General features: G+C 41.3%; 1 long non-coding RNA gene across 1 annotated transcript; it reads left to right on the top strand.

The window, feature by feature from the left end:
* Positions 1-3,090: 3,090 nt before the first annotated feature.
* Gm35123 lies at positions 3,091-10,645 on the top strand. The gene is made up of 3 exons (XR_379283.2): positions 3,091-3,154; positions 8,368-8,433; positions 10,584-10,645. It is a non-coding gene; the product is annotated as a predicted gene, 35123 (long non-coding RNA).
* Positions 10,646-13,163: the final 2,518 nt, after the last annotated feature.

Below are 13,163 nucleotides of genomic sequence, written 5' to 3' on the forward strand. Positions count from 1 at the left end.
CGCAATGGTGTCAGCGTTTGGAGACTGACCATGGGATGGATGCCTGGATATGGCAGTCTCTAGATGGTCCATCCTTTTGTCTCAGCTCCAAACTTTTTCTCTGTAACTCCTTCCATGGGTATTTTGTTCCCAATTCCAAGAAGGGGCAAAGTGTCCACACTTTGGTCTTCATTCTTCTTGAGTTTCATGTGTTTTGCAAATTGTAACTTATATCTTGGGTATTCTAAGTTTCTGGGCTAATATCCACTTATCGGTGAGTACGTATCATTTGAGTTCTTTTGTGATTGGGTTACCTCACTCAGGATGATGCCCTCCAGGTCCAACATTTTGCCTAGGAATTTCATAAATTCATTCTTTTTAATAGCTGAGTAGTACTCCACTGTGTAAATGTACCACATTTTTGTATCCATTACTCTGTTGAGGGGCATCTGGGTTCTTTCCAGCTTCTGGCTATTATAAATATGTCTGCTATGAACAGAGTGGAGCATGTGTTTTTCTTACCGGTTGGAACATCTTCTGTATATACACCCAGGAGAGGTATTGTGGGATCCTCCGGTAGTACTATGTCCAATTTCCTGAGGAACCACCAGACTGATTTCCAGAGTGATTGTACAAGTTTGCAATCCCACCAACAGTGGAGGAGTGTTCCTCTTTCTCCACATCTCGCCAGCATCTGCTGTCACCTGAATTTTTTATCTTAGCCATTCTGACTGGTGTGAGATGGAATCTCAGGGTTGTTTTGATTTGCATTTCCCTGATGATAAAGGATGCTGAACATTTTTTCAGGTGTTTCTCAGCCGTTTGGTATTCCTCAGGTGAGAATTCTTTGTTTAGCTCTGAGACCCATTTTTTAATGGGGTTATTTGATTTTCTGGAGTCCACCTTCTTGAGTTCTTTATATATATTGGATATTAGTCCTCTATCTGATTTAGGATAGGTAAAGATCCTTTCCCAATCTGTTGGTGGTCTTTTTGTCTTATTGACGGTGTCTTTTGCCTTGCAGAAGCTTTGCAGTTTCATGAGGTCCCATTTGTCGATTCTTGATCTTACAGCACAAGCCATTGCTGTTCTATTCAGGAATTTTTCCCCTGTGCCCATCTCTTCGAGGCTTTTCCCCACTTTCTCCTCTATAAGTTTCAGTGTCTCTGGTTTTATGTGGAGCTCCTTGATCCACTTAGATTTGACCAGAGGTCTTAAGATCCTGTGAAGGGTCCTGTGGGTACCTTGCGGGTGTCTACAGACTCCGCGCCCAAGCTACCTCGGTGCTGGTGGGGACCAGAAGGGCTCGTTTCAGTATCTTAAATTTTGCCTTGTACAGATAGATCTTTCACTGCCTCAGTTAGGTTTATTTGTAGGTGATTTTTAAGCTACAGTAAGTGGGATCTTTTTCAGAAAGTCATGATTGGTATGTAAAAAAAAATTTTTTTTTAAACTTCTGATTTTGTATTTTGATTTTTACATCCTGCTAGTTTAACATGTTATCATGTCCGAGAGTCTTTTTTTTTTTTTTTTGATTTATTTATTGGTTATATGTAAGTACACTGTAGCTGTCTTCAGACACTCCAGAAGAGGGAGTCAGATCTCGTTACGGATGGTTGTGAGCCACCATGTGGTTACTGGGATTTGAACTCTGGACCTTCGGAAGAGCAGTCGGGTGCTCTTACCCACTGAGCCATCTCACCAGCCCATGTCCGAAAGTCTTTTGGTCACGTCTTCAAGATCTTCTAAGTACAAAATCATGTTATCTGAAAAGATTTATCTTTGCCTTCTTCCTATTTTTATTGGCCTTGGTATTTGTTCTATGAAATTGGATGCTCTAACATTTGAAATATTCGTATTTGCAATTGTTGAGAAATTGCTTTCTGTATTATGATGTGCTGGTGGTTTCTTCTCTTCTAGATTGAGTTAGAAGACTATCTTATCAGATATCATAACAGTTTGCCTCTGTACTGCTAGCTTCCATTTGCTTGATAGATTCCCTATCAACCTCTGACATGATATTTTACTTTTATTTGTGTGTATGTATGTGTTCCTGCATGAGTTTATGTGCACCACTTAAGCATATGTGCCAGAAAGTTGAAAGTCACCTCATGTGGATGCTGGCAACCAAATCCAGGTCCTCTGCAAGAGCAGTTAGGGCTCCTAACTGCAGAGCCACCTCTCCAATCTTGAGTGTCTGACTCTTATTCTATGACTTTGTCTGTGAGGTTATCTTCTGGGAGACAACAGGCAGTTGGATATTGTTTTTTAATTCAGTCAACTATTCTGCATTTCTGTTTATTGATTATTTGGGGCCATTGAATTTAAACATATTACTGAGATATGTTTATTAATTCCTTCAATTTTATTGGTTGCTTTTGTTTTTCCATTATATTAATAAGAAAAAAATTAAATTAAGTAATGAAAGATTGTAAAGAATGCTGTGTCCTGGAAAAGACTGAGACATAACAAAAAAAGGAACAAAAAATGGGGGGAAAAAACAATTTCTCAATAAGGAAAGTATTCAAAAATGAAATTAAATAAAGATAATAGGGGCCTTAAAAATAAAACAAACTTTTTCAAAATAATCAAAATGATAAACTCAAAATGTCACTAAAAGCTTGGCAGAGAGAAACAGGAGGCATGGAGAAAAGAAAAAGATGAGGAAAATGTGAAGAAAATAGATTACCAAATATTGAACATATCATGTGAACAAAACTAAAGGCGTATGTGAAGAAAGAAAAAAAAAGATGTGCAATAAAGGAATCTTGCGCGCGCCCGACTTGCCAGCAAGAAAGACGCCGCAACAGGATCCTTCTGCACACGTTTATTGGGAGAGCTTGATTGCAGAGGCAAAGACACCCCAAGCTCAGAACTGGTGCTGCTTATATAGGCCTAGAAGAGGCATGTCTCATACCCGGATTGGTTATGCATGGGTTATGCTTACCACCTCATTTGCATGTCTCATATCTGATTGGTTAACATGTCTCTCATCTGATTGGTTAACTTGTCTCTCATCTGATTGGTTAACTTGTCTCTCATCTGATTGGTTAATTCTCAAAACCTCATCTTGGCAAAAAACTTTACTGCCTATGTATGCGTGGTGGCCAGCTGTAGCCAGCACCACCCTGCAAGGGCACATGTGGCTTCCCACAAAGGAAAGTTACCACTAAAGGTATAGTCAAAAGAGAATTGCAATAGCAAAAATACATAGAAGGAATGGAGGGAGGGAGGGAGGCAGAATGTGTAGGTGCTGATTCCTTTTGGGCCTTTGGAACTTGGAGAGTGGTGTCAGTTACATTCATAAGCCAGGGAAGGGTGTAGTTGAGCTTGGAAGCCCCTGTCTTTCCTGGAGAGTAGTGTCAGTTACATTCATAGGCAGGGAAGGGTGTAGTTGAGCTTGGAAGCTCTTTCCTGTCTTTTCTGTGGCTTCCACAGCATCTGTGCCATCATTGGACAAGTGTCTGATGTTCTCCAGAGCAGTTTATCTTTTCTCCATGCCTTCTGTTTCTCTCTGCTACACTTTTAGTGATATTTTGAGGTTAGTCACTTTAGCCACTTCCCTTCTTTGCACACCAAGACTTTGGATGGCTACACTTGGCTCTGCAGTCTGTGAGCTGGGCAGGTTCTGCCACACACCCACCAGAGCTACTCCAGGTCAGACTCCTTGGGGTGACTCCAGATCTAGCTGGAGAGTATGTCCCAGGTGGGAGCCCAGGAGCCACCAGATCACGGAGATCTGTACATGTGGCGCACCTTTCTGGATAACCTCAAGGTTTCTGAAGTGTTGAAGTATTCATCACCCTGCTAGAGCGATGCAGCTTCAGTGTTCCTGGGCTCTACATCAGGCCTGGCTATTAAACTACAATGCCATTCCCAGCCACTGAGATATACTCCAGGTCACTAAGGGCAGGCAGGGTTGTGCACTTCACTGTGCACTGATGCTTCAACGTGTCAGTGGCCAGCACTCCTCCTTTCCACACTCCTAGGATGCCTCTCACCCAGGAACTGAGGCAGATTCAATTCTAGCTCCCTGACTCACATCTGTTCCTTATTCCCAGGCCCCCAAGAAACTGAGTTTTAATAAAAGATTCTCCCTCTTGATGGCACCCACCTACAGTGCTCTGGTGACATAATTGAATTTCTCTCCACTGACTTGCCCTCTGAAAGAAGCACATTCTATCAACTTGATTTGGGGAGTGTGAGGGCAGTGAGCTTGTTCTACACAGAGGACGGCCAGTCTCTCTTCACCAGGACACCTGGCTGTTTGCCTGAGGCTTGTGTGTCTGTTTCCTGGCTGTGGAGCTGCACAGATCAGCTTCCTCTTTCTGACAAGTCACTCATCTTTTTCTCAGCCATTGTAGTCACGGCTTTTCTGAATTTCTGAAGCTCTTCCTCTCTCGCTCTTAGCAATAGAATCTACTGTTTCTTATGCTACTCTTCTCATTATTTGGGCACATAGAGGAAACCTCTAGTCTTGTCATCGTTTATTTCAAATGTTTTTCCAACATATTTTTATCACCGTATTAGTGTTCTCTTGAGAACTATGGAATATATGGGATATATATGGGATTTGCTTATAGGCTGTGGTTCAACCAAGCTAACAATGGCTGTCTACCAATGGAAAGTCCAACAATCCAGTAATAGTTCAGTTCACAGGGCTGCATGTCGCAGCTGGTCTTCAGTATCCACCTGAATCCTGAAGAAGTAGTCTCTAATGCCAGGGAAGGAATGAACTTGCTAATGAGAGCAAGAGCAAGCAGGCAAAGAGAGCAAGATTCCTTCTTCCAAGTCCTTTATATGGGCTGCAGGCAGAAGGTGTGGCTCAGATTAAAGGTATATCTCCCCACCCCAAAATGATGTAGATTGAAAGTGGGTATCCCTGCTTCTGATGATTGAGTTAAGAAAAAAATAAATCCCACACAGGTTTACCCAGACACTAAGTTTTAGTTATTTCTAGATTTAGTCAAGGTGACAATCAAGAATAGCTACCACAGTCACATAACTTCACTTCCCCTAACTCCTCCCACATTCTCTCCACCTCAGATACATCCAACTTCATGTCCTCTCTTTTCTTCCCCTCTCTTTCCTTTCTTCTCCCTCTCTAAACAAAAAGTGAAAATGTAAACAAAACATTATAAAATACTCTAAGAACAAAACAGAGAGAGAGAGAGACCTGAATGACACACCACTGGCACAAACTGGTTTCCCCTTTCCCAGCAGCTACACACTGCATCTAGCTTCTTGATTAGGGACAGGGCCCTGTGTCCGTGTCACTTCTCAGTGCTGGGATTTTGTCTGGTCTTCGGGATCCTATGCAGGTCTTGAGCATGCCTACAACATCTTTGTGAGCTCATTTATGAATAAGTCCTTTTGTATGTGGAAGGCACTGTTTCCTGGATTTCTCCTCCCCTCACATTCTTACATTAACATGATATGTCATTTCTTTTCTTGATTATGGCCACTCTTATTGGACTAGAATGAAATCTCAAAGTAGTTTTAATGTACATTTCTCTGATAGCTATGGGTGTTGAACATTTATAAGTGTTTCTCAGTTATTTGTGTTTCATCTTTTGAGAACTCTCTGCTCAGTTCTAGACCTCATATTTTATCAGGTTGTTTGTTTTCTCAATACTCAGGGTTTGGGGCATTGGATTTTTATAGGGTTTTTTGTTTGTTTGTTTTTGGGGGTTTTGGGAGGGTTTTGCTTTTTTACTTCCTTAAATATTCTAGATATTAACCCTCTACCAGATTATAATTTTTCCCATTCTATAAGCAGCTGTAATTCTTTAGTAATGGTCTTTTTTGCTGTACAGAAGCTTTTTAGTTTTATAAGGTCCCATTTACTAATTCTTGGTGTTAACAGCTGTGTAAACAGAACCTTCTTTCATGTGTCAAAGATTTCAAGAAGTCAATCCTGTCTTTGTAAACAAACAGGTGACTTACGGACATATTTAAAATACAGTTGGCAGTATGCTACGTGAGTCAATTATTGTAAGAGCATCAAATACAATCTGAGATTCCTGGCAGCACGTATAATGCTCTGGTAAATGTGATGCCTCCTCTTCCTGTTCAGCTTGGTGTCATCTCTGAAACCTCCAAAAGCCAGGTCCAAATAAGTACAAATACAAGACTTATGCTGAGAATTGTCTACACCCACATAAAGATGACCCCAGCTCCCACAGGCATCTTCTCACCCGACCTCCTTCTAGAGAGTAGCTAGGATTCAGAGCAAAGCACACAATCCAGTCATGTGAGAATGCAAGTAAACATGACCTTGAGCGTCCTAGAGTTCCTAAGGAAGTCAAAGAAAGGTTAAACACAGATACTGGGTTAGTCCACAGACTCAACTAGGAAACACCAATGCAGGGAAACAGCAGGGGAAAAAATCTATATACTTACAAAATAAAATTGGGTATGCACGATTAGATTTATTATAAAGGACAAAAAGGCCTTGTGCACACAGATAAGCCCTAGAGAAGCCAAGAGAGTTAAGCATTCAGCTGACCTCTTCAATGGGATGAGTCACGTAGCTCTTCTTCCTGGAATGCCAGGAACGATGTTGTTTTACAACCTGGTGATCCTTTTGCTCTCTGATGAGACAGCCTCTGCCCCTTCCCCCTGGAATTTATGTTTTTACTTATCCTAGACTCTTTCCCCCTAAATCTCTAGCATTGCTTTTAGGCCATAAAATCCATTTTTTTTTTTAGATATTTTCTTTATATACATTTCAAACGCTATCCCAAAAGTTCCCTATACCCTTCCTCTGCCCTGCTCCCTTACCCACCCACTCCCGCTTCTTGCCCCAGGCATTCCCCTGTACTGGGGTATGTAAAGTTTGTAATACCAAGGGGCCTCTCTTCCCAGTGATGGCTGACTAGGCCATCTTCTGCTACATATGCAGCTAGAGATTCTTATGAATAATTTCTCTTGTGCTTTACAGGAGCCTAAGTGACTCCTATGTTACCTTAGGGCCAGGCCAATGCTGACACCCACAGCAGTCACGTTCACCTCAGTCAAGCTCCCTAGACCCTAAATCTTGGGCACTATCTCTGAGTCAACAGTACCCATTCTCGTGAAAGAAGCCACATGTACTTTGTAAAGAATCTCATTGTAAACATGTCTTAAATTGCTGTGCACTTGGAACTAAGTTAATTGTCATCTGAATGCCTTTTTCACAAAATTGTGCTTTGTTTAGATATGGCTAAAGTAAAATGATCTGGAGCAGACAGTAGAATTACTGGCCCAGAACAGATCATAAGAAAATAGCACAGTTTGGTTTTACCTCAGCCTATTCATTTTTATTCCCTGCTGTAAGGCCTACTGGAAGACACCACATTCATGGTATGCGACTAGGAAGAGGTTATGGGCAGAAAATATTTATCTTTCCAATTAAATACCCTAAGTAACCATCTGTCCTACTTCCATTTGTCCTCCCAGCACATTGCACAGAGATCTGCTCCAAATTTTGAGCAAATGAATTATATGTGCTATAAATAATGTTTAATAAAAGAAAATTTTATATCAGCCTATCAGGACTATATGCATATGTGCCCTTTCATTATGCAAGTAGTTGAATTGTGAGATAAACATTATTAGTTATTTGCTGTACAATATCATGTAGAAGCTAGCTGATTGGGAAGAGAAAGCCTAATCAAAGGCATAAATATTCACTGATTTACAGATTCGGGAAATCTTACAGTATCGCAAAGTCCATCACCTACTTCTGCACGTGAGGAAATCTTATTCTAATGGACTTTGTTCCCATCCCAGGAAGATTACTGAATAAGAAAGAAAATAAGTCAGAGACCAAGTAGTATAACATGCATCTGACTGCAAGTGTATATATGCTCCATAAATATGTGTGGTGTGTATACTGTTTGCTCATTAACACATTAACACTTTTTTCCCTTAGGCCCAGCAGGTAGAGGACAGGGTTCTTCAAGTAAGTCCCCCATGATTGATGCTGAGTCTTTGTGACATTATTTTCAGTGTTAGAATTTCCAGCTACAGGAGACCTTGTATAAATAGCCTTGGCTATATTTCCTTCACGCTGGAGACAGAGAACCCAAGCATCAGATAGAGAGGGCTGTTCCTGGAGATTCTCTTGTCACATGAAACACCAACGTGTATTTCTCATTGAGCCAACAAAGACAAACATCACCCTTTCACTTTAAGGTGAAAGAAAACAATAGCTGGGCAAGAATCCCAGAAACAATACAAGTAAAAAACTCTCCCACGAGATTCCAGGGTTACAAAAGTTCAGGCGTTCATTGTAATTTACTAGGCCTTATGGTTCAGTTACCACCGAATCACAGAGGCAGCTACACATTTCAGTAAGAACAGAAAGAAATGAATTTGGATTAGTAATTATTTCCTTTCTTACAGCCTCTAGAGCTAGTATTATTTGGAAAGTCTTAATTGTCTCAATGAAGCACATCCAATTACTTGAAGGTGAGTCCTGCAATCATTAATGCCATGCTGTTATCATTTCTGTGTCTCATGGGCTAGCACTAATCCCTGACATTATTAGTGGTACTCGTTTATACCTACTGACAGGAACCTAGCACTACAGTCCTCTGAGAGGCTCCACCAAGCAGCTGATTAAAACAGATGCAGATACCTACAACCAAACACTGGATGGAACTCAGGGGCTCTTATGGGAGAGTTGGGGGAAGAATCAAGGGCTCCAAAGGGGATAGAAACTCCACAGGAAGACAAACAACATCAACTAACCTGGATCCTTGGGGGCTCCGACAGACTGAACCATCAAGCAAAGAGCATACACAGGCTGGACCTAGGCCCCCTGTACATATGTAACATATGTGTAATTTGGTCTTCATGTGGATCTGCAACAACTGGAGTGGGGGATATCCCTAAAGCTGTTGCCTGTTTGAGGAATATGCTCCCCTAACTGGAGTGCCTTGTTTAGCCTCAGTGGAAGAGGATGCACCTACCTAGCCCTGCAGAGACTTGATGTGCTAGGCTGGGGAGATAGCCAAGGGGGCCGTCACCCTCTCAGAAGAGAAGAGGAATGGGGATGGAGGAAGGGACTATGTGACAGGGGACTGTTAAAAAGAGAAGCAATAGAGATATAAAGTGAATTAATTAATTAATTAAAAATATACATGTATAAAGCTATAACGCCAAGATGGAGCCCTTGAGTACACTGCAACTTCGGATCAATAAAGAGTTGTTGCAGGCTTATGGGAGCAGGGAAGATCCATGTTTGCTAAACTGAGCATGGTAGTCCACACCTTTAATCCCAACACGCAGGAGACAGAGACAGGTGGGTTTGGTTTGGCCTATAGGAAGAGTTCAAGAACAGCCAGGGATACACAAAGAAACCCTAACTCAGATGATAGATAGATAGATAGATAGATAGATAGATAGATAGATAGATAGATAGATAGATAGATTAAATAGATAAATAGATAAATAAATGAATAAAGATTTTTAAAATAAAATTAAAAGACTCATTTCCTCTATTTTGTTAGTTTTTGTGTTCTGTGGCCGAGTTATCTCACTTTTCTAAGCCAAAGTTTCTTTATCGGCAATATTGATATAAAATGAAGTTGTTCTTTTTAAACCTTTTGTATTTTTGAAGGCCACACAAGAAATATGCAAAGAGTTATTTTATAAACTATGAAGAGATTCACATAAATATGCTGCAGTTGGTAGCAGTCATTAGGTGTGTCCTCTAGGGGAGGAAACAGTGAGAAAGTGAAACCATCTAGTTCCTCAGACTCCATCTCCTTTCAGGATACGTTGATGTATCAATATGTGAACATGAACATGACCTGTATATCACAGGAGCATGTTAAAACACACTTGACACAATGAGCTGTGGACCTATTGAAATTGTTTCTAACTGCCCGTACTACCAATTACATGTAATATAAAAATTTTTATTCCATCCTTGACATGTATGCATACAAACAGAAAGGGACAAAATTATGCAAAAGCAAATTGGTTGTTTCAGTTGGAGAGTATTTTTTCTTTATTATTCTGTCATGTATTATATCCTGAATGTAGTTTCCCCTCCATCCTCCCCATCCAGTCCCTCCCCCAACCCACACCACCCCCTATCCACTCCTCCTCCATTTCTCTTCAGAAAAGAGCAGGCATCCCATGGATATCAAACTAATATGGCATTTCAAGATGCTGTAAGACTAGACACCACCCTTCATATTAAGGCTGGAGGAGGCAATGGGTCCTCCAGTAGGAGGAAAAGGGGTCCCAAAGGCAATTAAGAGTCAGAAACATCCCCTACTCCCACTGTTAGTCCCACAGGGTACACAACCATAACATACATGCAGAGGACCTAGGTCAGACCCACGCAGGCTCCCTGATTATAAGTTCAATCTAGGTTATTTGAGTCTGCAGAATTTCTTTGGTGTCCTTGACTCCTCTGATTCTGACAATCTTTGCCCCCTACCTTCCTCAGGTTTCCCTGAGCTTCATCTAATGTTTGCTTGTGGGTCTTTTCATTGGACAGTATTATTTCTAATTTTTGAAATTTTTCATATCCTATCATTCTGATTTTGGGGTTATTTTTTTAATAGTGACTGTAATGATTTTTTTTTTCACTTCTCATTATCCAGAGCTCTGTGTTGTTTGGTTTTGTCAGATGCTCGGCAACTAGAGTTTAATTTATTGTTTACGGATTTCAAAGGTGAGTACTGTATTTACATCAAATTTTACCCTTCCCACCTCCAACTTCTCCTATGCCTCTCAAACACATGACCTACTGTTCACACAAACATAAAAAATGTATATATAAATATAGGCTAATGAGGTCATTTGGCATTACTCATATGTGTATGTATATGTAGAGAGCTGATAACTTAAAATTGGATAACTTTTTTATTTCTTTTCTTTTATTGGATATTTTCTTTATTGACACTTCAAATGTTATCCCCTTTCCCAGTTTCCTCTCCAGAAACTCCCTATCCCATCCCCCTCCCTCTGCTTCTATGAGGTTGCTCACCCACCCACCTACCCACTGCCACCTCCCTGCCCTGGTATACCTCTACACTGGGGAATCGAGCCTTCACAGGATCAAGGGCCTCTCCTCCCATTGATGCTCAACAAGGCCATCCTCTGCTACATATGCAGCTGGAGCCATAGCTGTCTCCATGTGTAATCTTTGGTTGGTGGTTTAATCCCTGGGAGCTCTGGGGAGTCTGGTTGGCTGATATTGTTGTTCTTCCTATGGGGTTGTAAACCCCTTCGGCTCCTTCAGTCCTTTCCCTAACTCCTCCATTGGGGACTCTGTGCTCAGTCCAGTGGTTAACTGAAAGCATGAGCCTATGTGCTTGTCAGGCTCTGGCAGAGCCTCTTAAAAGACAGCTATATCAGGCTCCTGTAAAAAGAAAAGACTGGAGAGTTCAGAGAGTTCAGGACAGGAGAAGATCAGGTATTTCCCTCTCAGAGGCCATTTGTTGACTCTAGCTCTTCAACTAGAACAGTGGTTCTCACCCTGTGGGTTGAGACCCCTTTGGAATCTCCAAAATATTAATATTGCCATTCATAGCAGTAGCAAAAATAGTTACAAAGTATCAAGAAAAATAATTTTATGGCTGGAGGTAACCATAACATAAGGAACTACATTAAAGGGTCACAGCATTAGGAAGGTTGAGAACCAGATTTAGAGGTAGAGCCATATGGGGCACTGGGATGTCAACTGATGATGTCATTGTTTAGGAAGGTCTTGTTTATATAACCATAATATTCAGAGGTCATGAGCACAGCTTATCTATCACATATAGAAGATACTGTCTCATAGCAGGCATCTTAGTCCTCTAGCTCTTGTGACCTTACTGCCACACTTTCCACGATGTTCCCTGAGCCTTGGTTGTAGTAGTTGTGCTGTGATGGATCAACACTGGATAAACACTCCTAGATCAGTTGTTCTCTGCATCTTGGTCAGTTGTAATTTCCTTAATGGTCTCCATCTGCTAAAAACAAGATGCTTCATTGGTGAGGGGTAAGAGCTACATGCATGCATCTATGAGCCTAAGTATGTAGAATGAGGTTAGACACATACTGGTTTAGAAAAATGACAGTAGTGGGGTTCTCTTTAGAGTCCTTGACCTTACTAGACACAGGCAGTTGGCTAGGTTTATAGTAGCTGCCATGAATTTCCTTCTATTGAGTGGGCTTCAAGTTCAATCAGACAGTTGTTGGTTCCCCTCAAGGTAGATGTGCACCTTGGGGAATATCTTGCTATGGGGCTCCTTGTGGTTTAATAGTGATGCAGAACTGTTGATTGCTTTACCCTCTTGTCAGTTTGAATAATTCTTCAGACACTATGAGAGTATCTACCTCAGGGTAGAAGTTTCCAGAGAATTTTTTTAACTAAATATATTAAAACAAAAAAGGAGAACATTCCTCCATTGCTGGTGGGATTGAAAACTTGTACAACCACTCTGGAAATCAATCTGGCAGTTTATTAGAAAATTACATAAAACTCAAGAAAAATGAAGACTGAAGTGTGGACACTATGCCCCTCCTTAGAAGTGGGAACAAAACACCCATGGAAGGAGTTAGAGACAAAGTTTGGAGCTGAGATGAAAGGATGGACCATGTAGAGACTGCCATATCCAGGGATCCACCCCATAATCAGCATCCAAACGCTGACACCATTGCATACACTAGCAAGATTTTATTGAAAGGACCCAGATGTAGCTGTCTCTTGTGAGACTATGCTGGGGCCTAGCAAACACAGAAGTTGATGCTCACAGTCAGCTAATGGATGGATCACAGGGCTCCCAATGGAGGAGCTAGAGAAAGTACCCAAGGAGCTAAAGGGATCTGCAACCCTATAGGTGGAACAACATTATGAACTAACCAGTACCCCGGAGCTCTTGACTCTAGCTGCATATGTATCAAAAGATGGCCTAGTCGGCCATCACTGGAAAGAGAGGCCCATTGGACACGCAAACTTTATATGCCCCAGTACAGGGGAACGCCAGGGCCCAAAAGTGGGAGTGGGTGGGTAGGGGAGTGGGGGTGGGTGGGTATGGGGAATTTTGGTATAGCATTGGAAATGTAAATGAGCTAAATACCTAATAAAAAATGGAAAAAAATTTGGAAAAATAAAAGAAAATTGGAAGTAGCTCTACCTGAAGATCCAGCTATACCACTTCTAAGCATATACCCAAAAGATGCTCCACCACACC

This window comes from Mus musculus, chromosome 9 (assembly GCF_000001635.26).
Source record: "Mus musculus strain C57BL/6J chromosome 9, GRCm38.p6 C57BL/6J".
Taxonomy (NCBI): Eukaryota; Metazoa; Chordata; class Mammalia; order Rodentia; family Muridae; genus Mus; species Mus musculus.